We start from the raw sequence: 14,654 nt of genomic DNA, 5'->3' as shown, positions 1-14,654 counted from the left end.
CATTCACGTACCACGTCCACGTGCAAAGCCCAAGTGGCCGGAAGGACACCCCAGTGTGGCTCCTCTCACACGTCTTCCTACTTCCCCAGACCACCCTCTTCCCCAGCAGGATATTTTGCTACTCGTGTGTGGTTCACTCATGTTTAAAATCGAAATGAAATCCGTGTAACGTGCACTTATCATACAGAAACGTGGCATCCAGTGTCCCCGAGTGTTACGTAACTGCCAGTCTTCTCCGGTTTCAAAATCTTTCCATCGCCATTACAGCACCCACTAGGTAGTCACTCTGCACCCACTGGCAGCTGTTTCTGTATTTTCTGCCTCATCCTCTGTGGACATTTGATGTTCATGGAAAGTATGTGGGGGTGGGGGTGGGGGTGTGGGTGTGGGTGTGGGTGTGTGTCAAACGTAGGGCCTTGTACCAGGCAAGTGATCCACCATTGGGCCACACTTCCAGACATTTTTCTTCCTTTTTATTTTAAGACAATGTCTCGCTAAGTTTCCTAGGCAGGCCTTGAACTTGCAATCCTCCTGCCTCAGCCTCCCAAAGCAGCTAGGATTGCAGGCCTGGCTCAGTAAGTGGTCTTATGTGACTGATTTCTTTCACTGACCGTAAAGTGCTTTCGCTCTTTTATACTGAATTCTACCCCATTATTCAGACAGGATGTATTCTGTGCATCTGTTCGCCCATTGATGGACATTTGGGCCATTACGATCTCTTGTACGTAAATGCCCGTAAGGGTGTTAGTCACGATAGTCGAGTCTTTGTATAGACATATGTCTCCATCTCTCCCAGAGATACACGTAGGAGTGAAATTGCTGGCTCACACAGAACAGGAATTGCGTATTTAGCTTCAGGAGGAACTACCAAGCAGCTTTCCACACCACCTGCCCCATGTCACACTCCCACCACAGAGCAGAAGACTTCCAACTTCTCCATGCTCTTGCCAACACCCATTTTCTCTGGTTGTAGGTTTTCTGTTTCAACTTTTATTAAAAATCATTCGTATGAGTATGGAGCAGCAGCTCGCATAGTTTTGATTTGCACTTCTCAAGGGACTAGTAATCTGAACGTCATGACTTTGCTTTATTTATTTATTTATTTTTATTTGGGTGCTTAGAATCGAACCCAGGACTCTGCAAGAACAAGTGCTCATAACTCTGAACTTTCTCTCCAGTCCCGTTTGTTTGCTTTTCTGTCACGTAGTGTGTGTGTGTGTGTGTGTGTGTGTGTGTGTGTGTGTGTAGTATGTGTGTGTGTGTGGTGGTGTGTGTGGGGAGTGCTTAAGCACATATGTGCATGTGTCTGCGGAGGCCCAGCGTTGACAGATGTCAGATGTCTCTGTTGGTTGCTCTCCAATATTCACTGAGGCAGAATTTCTCATTGAACCCAAAGCTCACCATTTGGCTAGTCTGCCTACCTAGTTTGCTGGAGAAATCCCCTGTCTCCACTTCTGATGACGTAAGTCACAAAACAATTCCACACCAGTTCAGAATTATGAATAATAAAAGGGTTATTTATTTAAGGGGAAAACTTACAGATCACTGTCCTAGACAACAGTCCTCTGAGCTAACAGGAACAGAGTCTGGCAACAGGAGCTTTTATAATATAAGAGACCACGCCCAAGTGGGCTGGTATCTTAAAGACTATTGGCTGAAGGAGCAGAATGTGCTCCCACAGCACCTCCCCCTTTTGTTTAAATAACAGAGTTCCAAACCCAATACAAAACTATGTACATGGTGGCGGGGAGGAGGCAGAAATCCTTAATAAATAAATAATAATAATTTAAAAAAACTATGTACACTAGGACAGATATCAAGTATAATTAGAATTACAACCAGTATAAACAATATGAAGCAAAGAACAAATGCTAAATGTTTTAATAAACATTCTATCCTATGGAGTCTAAGTCTTGTATAGGAAATGGCTTGGCTAGATCGTAAGAGTACAGTAACTATGACTATCTAATCTTCAGCCCCATCGAAGGCCTGAGAAGGAAGATAATTGAGCAGGCAGGAAGTACAATCAAGCAGCTTCCAAAGTGAGCAGTATATGGCAGAGACAATTAGCTACCTGAGCAGTCACCCAAAGTCTCATTTTGCAATGTTGAAGCAACCCAACTTTGGCTAAGGCCTAGCATAACTGACAGACCATTTTCAGAGGCAGGAAAATTTTCAAAACCATCTTACCCTGTCTTGGCAAGATTTGACAGTCCTGCTTACCCATTTCTGGATACCATGAACCTTGTCAGTGGTTGAGGCATTGCCAGTTCCTTGCCCAAAAGCCAGTTTTGCCAAGAAGAAAACAAGCTCCAAGTGGAGTGTCTTCTGTGCTCAACATTCTCTAGAAGAGATTGGGAATAGATTGGTGCTGTCAGAAGCAGTCATGTCTCATGTCAACAGAACCCTAAGTCATTTAAATGCCATGTTCCACAGATCCTTGAAGTATTTGAAGATTCCCTATCTAGACGGAATACAATCTCTATGAGTCTAAGGAAACTAATTGATCTGACTGTATGTACAACAAACATGAACAACTATTGACCTATAATAATTAATGCCTGTATAACTTAAAGAGCAAAACTTCATGTCAGAATATTAAATAATCTGTAAACAAATGTGCAACAAATGAGGACAATGACTTCAAAATATAAACAATCTATAAGTATCTTGATCAGAGGTAGGAGTAATATATAATGCAATATGAAAATATATCCTAGCTGGGCGGTGGTGGCACACGCCTTTAATCCCAGCACTCGGGAGGCAGAGGCAGGCGGATCTCTGTGAGTTCGAGGCCAGCCTGGTCTACAAGAGCTAGCTCCAGGACAGGAACAAAAAGCTACAGAGAAACCCTGTCTCGAAAATCCAAAAACCAAAAAAAAAAAAAAAGAAAGAAAATATATCCTAAAAGTTGCATCAACATACAAAATGTCCTAAACAGAGATAAAAAAAAAAACATGCATCTATACAATCTGACAGAATAACTTTGCATAGGAGTACAAATAATGTAAACAAAAATAACAAATATAATTTGAACTTGTATCAATATACAAAAACTATACCAATGTAAATTACCCATGAATAATAGCTCATAAGTATTCACTCTATTACCCACTATTATTAACTCTTTTTTTAACAAACATAGTTTTCACCCCAACCCTTTATCTAGTACAAGTAATAATCAACAACCCATAAACAGTGTTCCCAACCTTAAGGACAAACATTTTTGGGATAGGGAGCATTGTCTTCTAGAATTGCTTCCCGCTGTCATGGGGGTGATGTTCTCTTAATGGGATCCTGCAAAAATTAAGTGGTGGTTAAGTTCCACAATTACTGTCTAGTATAATTGCGAACAATTTCCGAGCAGTCAATTGGGTTTTTGTTTGTTTGTTTTTTCAAAGTTCTTATTTGGAGTTCTGGTCGGAATGTCATGAGAAGGTGCACCATTTCAGCAGCTGGTACTCCCTTGCAGGGAACATGGCCAAATAGCTGCACCCACTGTCACCATGACAGAGGTCCAAGAAACAGGGGACTTTCATCTCCTTCATTTCTCAGATCACCTCCTGCCCTCTGGCAGATGGGGAAGTTGCCTCAGCAAGCTTGACACAGCCATTTCCTGAACCTAAGGGAAGTGGCTTGCTCAAGGCCATACAGGTCCGTGCCCAGGCAGGGCCCTACATTACTTCTTGTTCCGGATCTCTGTGCTATTGTGGCCCCCAAAAGGCCTAGAATCCTAAGGCAGACAGCTCTGTGTGTGCATGCATGCGTGTGTGCATGCGTGTGTGCGTGCATGTATGTGTGTGCATGTGCATGTGTGCGTGCGTGCGTGCATATGTGTGTGTGTGTGTGTGTGTGTGTGTGTGTGTCGGGGTAGGTACCATGACAAGGTTGACCTACGCCCAAAAGTCAAAGGAAGGGCTCCCAAGTTGCCAATGGCCACGACCAAGAGTCCTCGGGCAGCTCTGGTGCTGCTTTCGTCCCCAGGGTATTGTCCTAGGAGGCTGCCAGCTACCGAGTTAAGCTGCTCACTCAGTGGTCAGTAAGTGTCCACCAAGTCAGCCTGTGTTCTGGCATCCCAGAGTTCTGGCTTAACTCTAGCCTTTCAGCCTTCCTACCCGTCCTTATTCATCCCACCCTGGACCCCACGCACCTGCCACTCAGAGACGGTGCTGACATCTGCATGGCAAACATTTGCGTGGCATTGATGCCAGGTGGTCTGAGAGGACAGCTGGCCTCTGTCCATACCTGGACAAGGGCTTGTTCTGTGCACAGGAGCACGGGCAGCGTGCGATTGCACCGCTCACGATGGCCCAAGGCAGTATTCCTTAGCCTAAGATACTCTCTGCATCTGCAGAATGGCTACTGGAGCCCAGCACAGGCCCAGTCGCAACGGTCTATATTGTGATACATGCTAGCTCCCCAAAAGACAGGCACTGGACACCTGTGCCTCAAAGGTGGCTTTGCTTGGAAACAGGATCCCTGAAGATACTATTGGTTAGGATAAGGTTACACTGTACCGAGTACACCCTGATCCAAAGTGACTTCCATCCTAAGCAGAGCAGTCAGTGAAGAGAGTCGTAGTGTAGAAAGTCACGTGACCACCGCTGCACCTGCAGTCAAGGATGTCAAGGATGGCTGGCACCTGTAGCAGCTAAAAGACCCTAGGAGGATCGTCCCTTTGAGCCTCTGGTGTGGGTGTGTCCCTGATGGCACCCTGGTTTCTCCAGAATGGTGAGAGGAAAGTTTAATATGTGTTCTAGGACAGTCAGAGCTGTTACATAGAGAAATTCTGTCTTGAAAAACAACAAAAAGTTTAGTATCAAGCCAGGAGGTGGTGGCGCACACCTTTAATCCCAGCACTCGGGAGGCAGAGGCAGGCAGATCTCTGGGAGTTCGAGGCCAGCCTGGTCTACAAGAGCTAGTTCCGGGAGATGCACCAAAGCTACAGAGAAACCCTGTCTCAAAAAAAAAAAAAGTTTAGTATCGGGCTGGAGAGATGGCTTAGAGGTTAAGAGCACTGGCTGCTCTTCCAGAGGTCCTGAGTTCAATTCCCAGTGACCACATGGTGGCTCATAACCATCAATGAGACCTGGTGCCCTCCTCTGGTGGGCAGGCATACATGCAGACAGAACATATAAAAAATGTTGAAAATTAAAGATACTGCAAAAAAAATTTTTAGTATCTTTTCATACATCTATTGGTCTGTCTTTCACCCGTGAGCCCCAGCTGCATTGTCCTCCAGGGGAGGGGGGTAAATGTCATATTTACCATCTCCTGGGTAGTGATGCTGAGAAGGGTTTGACGGGGAAAGTGGTATATGAGGTGCACGAGGGCTCAGGGGACAGCCTTCTTCAGCCTGGAGGTGTCAAGGGCTCCAGCACATCCTCTGCCTTGAAGGAAATGCTGAAACACTGGGATGTGGCCATCTGGGAGACTGCAGGGTGTGACAATATGAGCCAGGACCCACATGAAGTATTGAAAGGAATCTTGGGGTGCAAGGAGTATCTGGTGGGGCAGAATTGTTGAAGGGGATACAGCCTCAGTCCAAGCCATTGGGGGAGTTATCAGCCAGGGCACCCCATTTTAGAATGAAGGCTGTGGGTCATTACCACAGCTTCTAGACCTGGATGGCACCCCTGCTTCTGTTCTTAGGTACCAGGGCATGTGGCTGAGCTGCAAGAATGACCATAGTCACTATAACATCTGGGTTACCCAGCCACTGTTCCAAGCACACTTCCTGTGATGTGGTGTTTTGGCTCTGGCTGCCAGAGCCATACGCCAAGGATTGAGGCCTCACAGACTCTCCTTTCTCTCATTTCTGGAGAGGAAAGTCTGAGGTCGGAAGCCAGCAGGGCTGGTTTCTTCTGGCCTCTCTTCTCAGCCTGCAGATGGCCCCTTCTTCCTATGTCCTCACTTGGTCTTTCACTGTGTTCCTTGTGTCTCTTTCTCTTCTTATAAGGGATGGCTGTCCTATGGGATGGGGGTCCCACCCTGATGACCTCATTTTTCAGTAATTATCTCCTTAAAGCCCTAACTTCCAAATGCACTCAGTTTGGGGAATAGGAATTTAAAATATGGATTCCAGGGAACCCGCTTCCATCCATAACATGAAGGCCTTTACAGACCCCCACTTCACAGATAAGGGAACCAAGGCTCGGAAAACTCAAGTGCTACATGTTCTGGCTCCCCTGTGGGTAGTCTAGCCCTGCTTTGAGCACCCAGCTTAGGCTGGGTCCTCCCAGCCTTCTCTGGACATTTGTATGTATGTGGGGACTCAGTTCCCCCATCACCTTGGGAAGCTCCCAGGAATATGACCGGGTGAGGGAGAGACAAGGGTGTGAGCATATTTGTGGATACGTCTGGCTTGGGGTTGACTCTTGGGCCCCTTAGCGAAGGCAGGGGTTCTGCATTAGATACCAAAGAACTGACAGCTGGGCCGGTGTCACATCCGCATAGAACAAAAGGCCCTTAGGGATCCAGGAGATCCAGATGTGACTGAGAAGACAGCAGCAGCAGGACTAAGGGTAGACAAGCTGTCTGGGTGAGGGGTCAGCTCAAGCACCAAGCGTATGCTGTCAGGAAGTAGGAACAGAAAGTACAAGGCAAAGACTGACGGGGTGGAGGGAGACGACAGAATGTAGGGCAGGGACGCAGGAATGACGCTAGACCTCTGGGTGCTGCCCTCCTGGAGCAGGGGATTCCCAGACACTCCCCATGCCCTAGGAATTGTGCTGGTTGAGGTGTGTGAGCCAATGCTGGCTTCTGACCTAGGGCCAGACCACAGTTCGCCTCTTTAGGAAAAGGAGATTAGAATTCCATTCTTGTTGTTATTTGTTTATTTAGTGTGTTTGTGATTGTGTGAACATGCATACCACAATATGTGGGTGTCGGAGGAAAAACTCATGGGAGTTGGATCTCTCCTTCCACTATGTGGGTCACTCACCCACTGAACCATCTTCCTGGCCTTCAGATAAACTGAAGATTTAAATGACTAGGTAAGAAAGAGACAGAGGTGAGCCTGCCGTGGGGCCCATGCAGGCTCTTCCCAGTAACCATCCTCTCTCCATCCAACTCTTCTTAGTACAACCGGACAAGCTCCATGAAACGTTCGCCCTTTGATGCCTGAGATAAAAGGGGAAACCCTGGGGAGGATTTCTTGCGGCCCCTCCTCACCAGGGCTCTGAAGTAGGACCAACTTAGCCCCCTCTGCCTGGTGACCGGCCCCGGTTGCAACCTCCCTCCAACCTTCCCATGTGCAGTCCAGTGCATCCTTGCCACAGTCCCATGTGCAGGAAAGATCAGCATCACCGGAATAACCCTCCACGCCCGACTTCCAGGCTCTCCACCTAAGCTCCTAGTCACTCCGCCACTCTTTGAGGCTACAAGATGGGCACCCTGGGAACCCTCAGGTCACCAAACGGAACACATCTCTTCCTTCAGTGCCAGCATGTACAGAGTCGGAACTCTGTGTTGGGGTTCCTGTTTCTGCCCGGAGGGACCGGAGCGCCGCTCAGAGTGCACCCGGACCCAGGCCGCGGACTCCAGTCGCTATGGCAACGTGGCCCGCGCTCTAGGTGTGGCTGGCGAATATCGGCGCTTGGAATCCTGGGGACCCGAGTGCGAGCTGGCCGGGTTCTCGATCGTGCGCCGGGAGGCGAAGCGGGTTTCCTTGGGTCCTGCCGGGTGGCGCACGCGGTAAGTGGCACGGTCTTCGCATCAGGTTCCTGCTCCCAGGTCGCTTCGCCCCAGGCGACCGTCGAGAGGCAGCGGCCGGCAGCGGCAGCGCGTGCAGGGTTCCCTCAAATCAGCACAGAACCGCAGCCAGGAACAGCGCCTCGGTCCCTCGTTGACTTCAGGAGTCCGTTATTTTGTAGATTGCATCTCATCCTGGGCTGGCCCGATATTTAACGTGATTAAGTTACTCGTTTTTAGCATTCCGCCCTGTGCCTCCCAGAAGACAGTAATGTCTGCCAAGTGCGTATCATTAAAGTTTCTATTTTCTGCTGGGCATGGTGGCCCACGCCTTTAATCTCCGGCAAGGCGGGCAGATTTCTGAGTCCGAGGTCAACCTGGTCTGCATAGTTCCTGAATAGCCAAGTCTAAGTAGAGACGCTGTTTCAAAAACAAAACAAAAACGAACAAGCAAACCTAAATAAATAAAGTTATGCCAATATTTTCCCATTGTAAATGATAAATACCTTGTGGATGAGTGCTTGACTGTGTAAATGTCTTGCTTCTAACCATATTTTCAGTTATTAATTTTAGGATACATTAGCAAAAACGTCCTGATTTCGTGCTTTTTTTTTTTTTTGCTTGTTTTTTGGGGTTTTCTTTTTTTCTTTCTTTTTTTGTCTTTCGAGACAGGGTTTCTCAGTGTAATAGTCCTGGCTGTCCTAGAACTCACTTTGTAGACCAGATTACTGGCTTCGAACTCACAGAGATCCTCGTGCCTCTGCCTCCCAAGTGCTGGGATTAAAGGCATGTGCCACCATCACTCGGCTGTTTTTTTGGTTTTTCAAGACAGGTTTGTGTGTGTGTGTGTGTGTAGCCCTGGCTGTCCTGGAACTCACTCTGTGGACCGAACTGGCCTCGAACTCAGAGATCTGCCTGCCTCTGCCTCCTGATTGTTGGGTTTAAAGGAGTGTGCCACCACCATCCAGCCACATTTTATTCTTGCTGTGTTGGGTGGAGAACAGGAATCACAAGTTAGCTGAGTCAAACCATCCAGACCTTTCAGACTAACCTGGGATCCAGTTTCCAAGTCTTTATTTAGAATCTGAACCAGAGTAGGTTTCAAGTACTGCTCTGGCAGTTGCAGCCCTAGGAGAGCTGCAGAAAACAGGCTGCTTCTGGGGACAGGCCAGTCCTCCATGAGGATGACAGGTGAAGGAGACGCAGCAGCTCCTCAAGGGGTTGGGGATGGCCCAGGCCTGAGGCTGTTCATGAAGAGATGGAGATTGTTGATGTCCCTGCAGGTCAGACCTCAAAGGTCCCTGTCTTTCCACCTGTATCCTAGAATCTGTCACGAAACTCCTCCATGAGGATCAGGCAGGGATTTACTCCTTGGCTTCTGGAATAGTCCAACGTCAACCCATTGTCTTAGTCACTGCTCTCTTGCTGTGAAGAGACACCATATAAAAGAAAGCATGTAACTGGGGACTTATTTACAGTTTCAGAGGCTTAAGGTCATTACCATCACGGCAGCAAGCATGATGCTGGAGCAGTAGCTGAGAGTTACTTCCCGATCCACACAGAGAGAGACAGAGAGAGAGAGAGAGAGAGAGAGAGAGAGAGAGAGAGAGAGAGAGAGAGGAAAAGAGAGAGAGGAAAAGAGAGAGAGGAAAAGAGAGACAAAGCAAGCCAGGGTGGTAGTGACACACTGCCTCCAACAAAGCCACACCTCCTAGTCCTTGTAATCCTTCCAAACAGCTTTCCAAACAGCCTTCGGATACATGCACCTCTGGAGGCCATTCTTATTCAGACCACCACGCATGTGTAGCAGCTTTTGGAAATAGTTTTGCTTTTCTCTGTGATCCTTGGCTTGCAGAGGCTGGTTTGTGCTGTTTTTCTTTCTCACTCTGATATACTTTACCTTCAAGACTTCCAATTTCTTTCTAGGACAGGCTCCAAAGCTACACAGAGAAACCCTGTCTGGAGGGAGGGGAGAATTCTACTTTCTGCAGAAAGCTGCAGATTTCCCAGCACATCACACATTTTCTAAATAATTGTATTTATTTGTTTGTTTGTTTATTTTACATCCTGGCCGCAGTTTCCCCTCCCAATCCCTCCCCCCAATGTCCCCCCTATTCCCAATTTACTATCTACTCCCCCTCTATTTCTGTTTAGGAAGTGCCAGGTCTCCCATGAGTATCAATAAAACACAGCCTGTCAAGTTGCAGTAAGACTAAACACCTCCCTGTGTACTGGGGCTGGGCATGCAACCCAATAGGAAGAGTAGGGTCCCAAAAGCCAATAAGAGTTGGAGACAGCCCCTGTTCCCACTGTTAGGAGTCCCACAAGAGGACCAAGCTACACAACTGTAGCATATGCAGAGGGCCTAGCTTAGTCCCATGCAGACTCCCTGGTTGTTGGTTCAATCTCTTGGAGCTTCTGTGAGCCCTGGTGAGTTGATTCTGTGGGTTTTCTTGTGGTGTCCTTGACCCCTCTGGCTCCTATAACCCTTTCTTCCTCTCTTCTGTGGGGATTTCTCAAGTTCCACCTAACATTCTGCTGTGGGTGAGTCTGCATCTGTTTCTATCAGTTGCAGGATGAAGCCTCTCTGGTGACAATTGGGCTAGGCAGCAATCTAATTAAGTGATCCGGTGGCTTTTCTGTGTCTCTTGTCCCTCCTTAGGCACCCTGGTATTTCTAGTTATTTCACTTAGGATTCTTTTTTCTGAAGCCACAAGGCTTGGTTTGAAACTGACAGAGAGTTGGCAATTACATTGACCTCCTGTGGAGTCAGAGCGCCTGCGTACTAAGACATGGTGACTTCTGCCCCTGGCAGCCTCAGACCTGAAATAATTATGTGATATTTGCCAAATATTTTTCTCTTTCCATTACTCCTGCATTTCTTAGCTGGGAGTTACATCATTTTGTTCTCTGTTTACTGTGTTGCTGTCTATGCAGGGAGACCCCATTTTACTGTAGAGCACAGGGCACCACACTATCTACCTGGTTAGGAGAACAAAAAAGAAATGACAGGGATAAATACCACCTACCTGGCTTGGTGGACAGAAGCTTCATAGACGGTGACCTGCTGAGTTTTGAAGACCTAGCAGTAATAAAATGCCCCAGCAAAGAATAGCATGTACACCCAGGGACAAAAGGATCAGCCCTCTGGCCTTCTGGAAGCAGCTAGAAGTCCAGAGAGTGCTGCAGCAGGCCATCAGAGAGCACTGCAGCAGGCCATCAGAGAGTGCTGCAGCAGGCCATCAGAGAGTGCTGCAGCAGGCCGTGCCAACCAGCTCCAACCCACAGGTCTCTGTGTGCAGCCCCAAGAACTGAAACTTATTTTTGAGAATGTCCAGGGGCCACAGCAGATGTTAAATAGAATAGTATCACACAACCAGGTTCCCATGTTGGAAGAGTAGCAACCTGAAGTTCTGTAGCCCGTGACCGGAAGAGGCAAATGGTAGCTGGTTGCAGTGGGGCACCCTGTGCTCTAGTGGAGCAAGCAACCCTACTTAGGCATTTTAAAGTGATTTTTCTGGTGTCCAAAGGGGCATGTTGGTTGCTTTTCTCATTACTCTGGCATAAGCAGTTTAAGGAAAGGAGGGTTGTTTGGCTCACAGTTTGAAGGTACAGTCTGTTGTGGCTGGGACGGCATGGTGGCCGGACCGTGGGCAGCTGAGGTGAGGAGTCAGGCCTGTTGGTGAGAGGGCTACAGGAGCCAGCAGAGCTGTGGAGTAGATAGCACTCAGCCAGGCAGAGGGATCTCCTGAGCTCTGGAGAAGGATGCTGCGTGGCAGCTCCAAGAGGCCAGGCTGCTGTGATCTGATGGGAAGCTGGGTCTCGTGCCAGCTGTGCACTAGGGTGAGTAAGGCTGCCTGTTTGTCATCTGCTCCAAAAACCCCAGTCCAGACACTTGGAGCTCTGGGACCTACAGTAACAGTCACCTGGGGAGCACTAGGACCAGGGACTTTGTACAGCCACTGTACAGCTCATGCTTGGACCCCTAAAGAGTTGGGGTTCCCCATGACCAGCCTTGAGAGGCTTTGCCACGCTTGTCACCTAGGCGCTGATAGGAGCCTCTGTGTGGAGCAGCAGGATGGGGCTGGAGTTGTAGAGTTGCTGTGTGGCCAAAGCTCCTGGCAGGTACTGCCTGGTTCACTACCTGCCAGGCCTTGCTCTAGGTGTTTGGAACTTACAGGAAGACCTGCCACAAAGCTGCAGCCACCAGCCAGTGAAACACTGTTCTCTCCTGTGAAATGCACTCTTGGTTCTTTAGATGATTTTGACCATACTTGAAATCTTTATTTAATTTTATGTCTGTGTGTGCTTGTGGACATGGATGACAAAGGAGCCTGTAGACTCCAGAGGAAAACATCAAAGCCCCTGGACCTGGAGTTACAGGAGCTTGTGAGCTGCCATGTGGGTGCTGGGAAAGGAATCAAGCCCTCCACAAGAGCAGCAAATCCTCTTCACCACTGAACCCTCTCTCCAGCCCAACTGTAACTAGTTTTTGCTATTAGTAACTTTATGAATGAAATTTTCTCCAAGTAGTATTCTTGCTTAAGTAAAGAGCAGATGCTGGCTTAGGGGCTCTTGGGAGTTGATGTAAACAGGTAACACAGCACACCGTGACACACGAACTCGCTCACCCACATTATACCACACACAACACACACACCTTCACAGCACCACACCCTCCACACATACCCCATGCCCTCCCCTCCACCCCCACACACAGCACAACACAAAAGCAAACCCCTGTGGTCCTCCTGTCCCTGTTTTTTGAGTTTTATGTCTGTGGTTTCTTGCTTGTTGATTTGAGTAGAAGTGAAGCAACCTACATGTTCTTCACTTTGGGCTCTCTCTCAATGTGTTGACTGTCATTTTTCACCTTCTGTGTAAATATATATAAGACAGTGAGTTGAGGTGACCTGGGGCAGCGTGTTTTCTCCTCCTAAAGAAGACCCACTTGCAGAGAGTCAGACAGCTGCCTTCTTTGGGGTGACAGCGATACACAAATATAACTGCTAGACGCCTCCACGCGCCCCGGGAAAGCACCACTGGAAGAGGGTGACAGTCGGACATCTTTGCCTCCCAAAGGTGACAAGGTCTCTCTTGCCACTGCTTTCATACCCTTGGACGTGGGGCCGAGGTGATGACGCCCGGCGTTGTTGGCCTTAGTACTTCCCTGTGAGTAGCCTCAAACTGACCGTGTCCAGAGAAGAACCCTCCTCTGCTGAGTGCTGACAGCAGGGCATTAGACCAGGAACAGTCTGCACTGTGCCTCAATAAGAAACAGGCTTTTTAGGTGTTTGCGGTCACTGCGGTCCCTGGCCTCTGGGGCCAGTCCCAGGTCCTCAGTCCTCTGTCCCCAGCAAGAGGTGTTTAAAGACGTACCAGCTATTTGAAAAAGTAGTTTTATAATGTTGGATCTAATGTTTTTAAAAATTCAGACTTTATCCAGGCACGGTGGCACTCACCCTTGCTGTTTAGGAGGCTAACGCAAAGGATTGAGAGTTCAAAGCCAATGTGGGCAATCTAGTAAAACTCCATCTCAAAATCCATGGGACTTATATATTGTATTTTGTTTTCTAATTTTTATTTTTATAACATTTATTTCTGATTTCTGTTATTTATAAAAATATCAGTTCATGATAGCTTAGCAGTAAAAGAATGAACTTCTCATGAGGTAACTCTTCCAGGAGGCTGAGTCCTGGCTGCAGGGGTAAAATGGTGCAAAGAATCAGGTGCCAGCCTCAGGCCTGGCTTGGCTACTTACCCATTTCAATTTGTTTTTTTAATTTTATTGATTTTTATTGAGCTCTACATTTTTCTCTGCTCCCCTCCCTGCCTCTCCCCTTTCCTTCAACTCTCCCACAAGGTCCCCATGCTCCCAATTTACTCAGGAGATCTTGTCTTTTTCTACTTTCCATGTAGATTGTATCTATTTAAGTCTCTCTTGGTGTCCTCATTGTTGTCTAGGTTCTCTGGGATTGTGAATTGTAAGATGGTTTTCTTTGCTCTATGTTTAAAAACCACCTATGAGTGAGTACATGTAATAATTGTCTTTCTGTGTCTGGGTTATCTCACTCAAAATGATGTTTTCTAGCTCCACCCATTTTCCTGCAAAATTCAAGATGTCGTTATTTTTTTTCTGCCGTGTAGTACTCCATTGTGTAAATGTACCACATTTTCCTTAACCATTCTTTGGTCGAGGGGCATTTAGGTTGTTTCCAGGTTCTGGCTATGACAAACAAAGCTGCTATGAACATAGCTGAGCACATGTCCTTGTGGCACGATTGAGCATCATTTGGATATATATCCAAAAGTGGTATTACTGGGTCTTGAGGAAGGTTGTTTCCTAATTTTCTGAAAAATCACCACTCTCACATCCAAAGGGGTTGTACTAGCTTGCATTCCCACCAGCAATGCAGAAGTGTTCCCTTTTCCCCACAACCTCTCTAGCGTAAGTTGTCATCAGTGTTTTTGATCTTAGCTATTCTTACAGGTATAAGATGGAATCTCAGAGTTGTTTTGATTTGCATTTCTCTGATGACTAAGGATGTTGAGCATTTCCTTAAGTGTCATTCAGCCATTTTAGATTTCTCTGTTTAGGTCTGTACCCCATTTTTTATTGAATTATTTGTTCTTTTGATGACCAATTTCTTGAGTTCTTTGTGTATTTTGGAGATCAGACTTCTGTCTGATGTGGGGTTGGTAAAGATCTTTTTCCATTCTGTAGGCTGTCGTTTTGTCTTGTTGACCGTGTCCTTTGCTTTACAGAAGCTTTTCACTTTCAGGAGGTCCCATTTATTGTTTCTCTGTGTCTGTGCTACTGGGGTTAAATTTAGGAAATGGTCTCCTGTGTCAATTTTCTCTTCTATGAAATTCAGTGTGGCTGGCTTTATGTTGAGGTCTTTGATCCATTTGGACTTGAGTTTTGTGCATGGTGATAGATATGGATCTATTTTCATTCTTCT

The 14,654-nt window shown here is 47.2% G+C and overlaps 1 protein-coding gene across 5 annotated transcripts in view; it reads left to right on the top strand.

The window, feature by feature from the left end:
• Positions 1-7,586: 7,586 nt before the first annotated feature.
• Ccdc57 (coiled-coil domain containing 57) overlaps positions 7,587-14,654 on the top strand; it is a 94,865-nt gene continuing 87,797 nt past the window's right edge. For all 5 annotated transcript variants that reach the window (XM_026780252.1, XM_026780250.1, XM_013347578.2 and 2 more), the window contains exon 1: positions 7,587-7,695. The gene's annotated coding sequence lies outside the window, so the exon portion shown is untranslated. The remainder of the gene's footprint in view (positions 7,696-14,654) is intronic.

The sequence above is a fragment of the Microtus ochrogaster genome, chromosome 7, assembly GCF_000317375.1.
Source record: "Microtus ochrogaster isolate Prairie Vole_2 chromosome 7, MicOch1.0, whole genome shotgun sequence".
Lineage (NCBI taxonomy): Eukaryota > Metazoa > Chordata > Mammalia > Rodentia > Cricetidae > Microtus > Microtus ochrogaster.
Note: the sequence above shows the minus strand (reverse complement) of the source record. Positions and strands in the feature narration are given on the sequence as shown.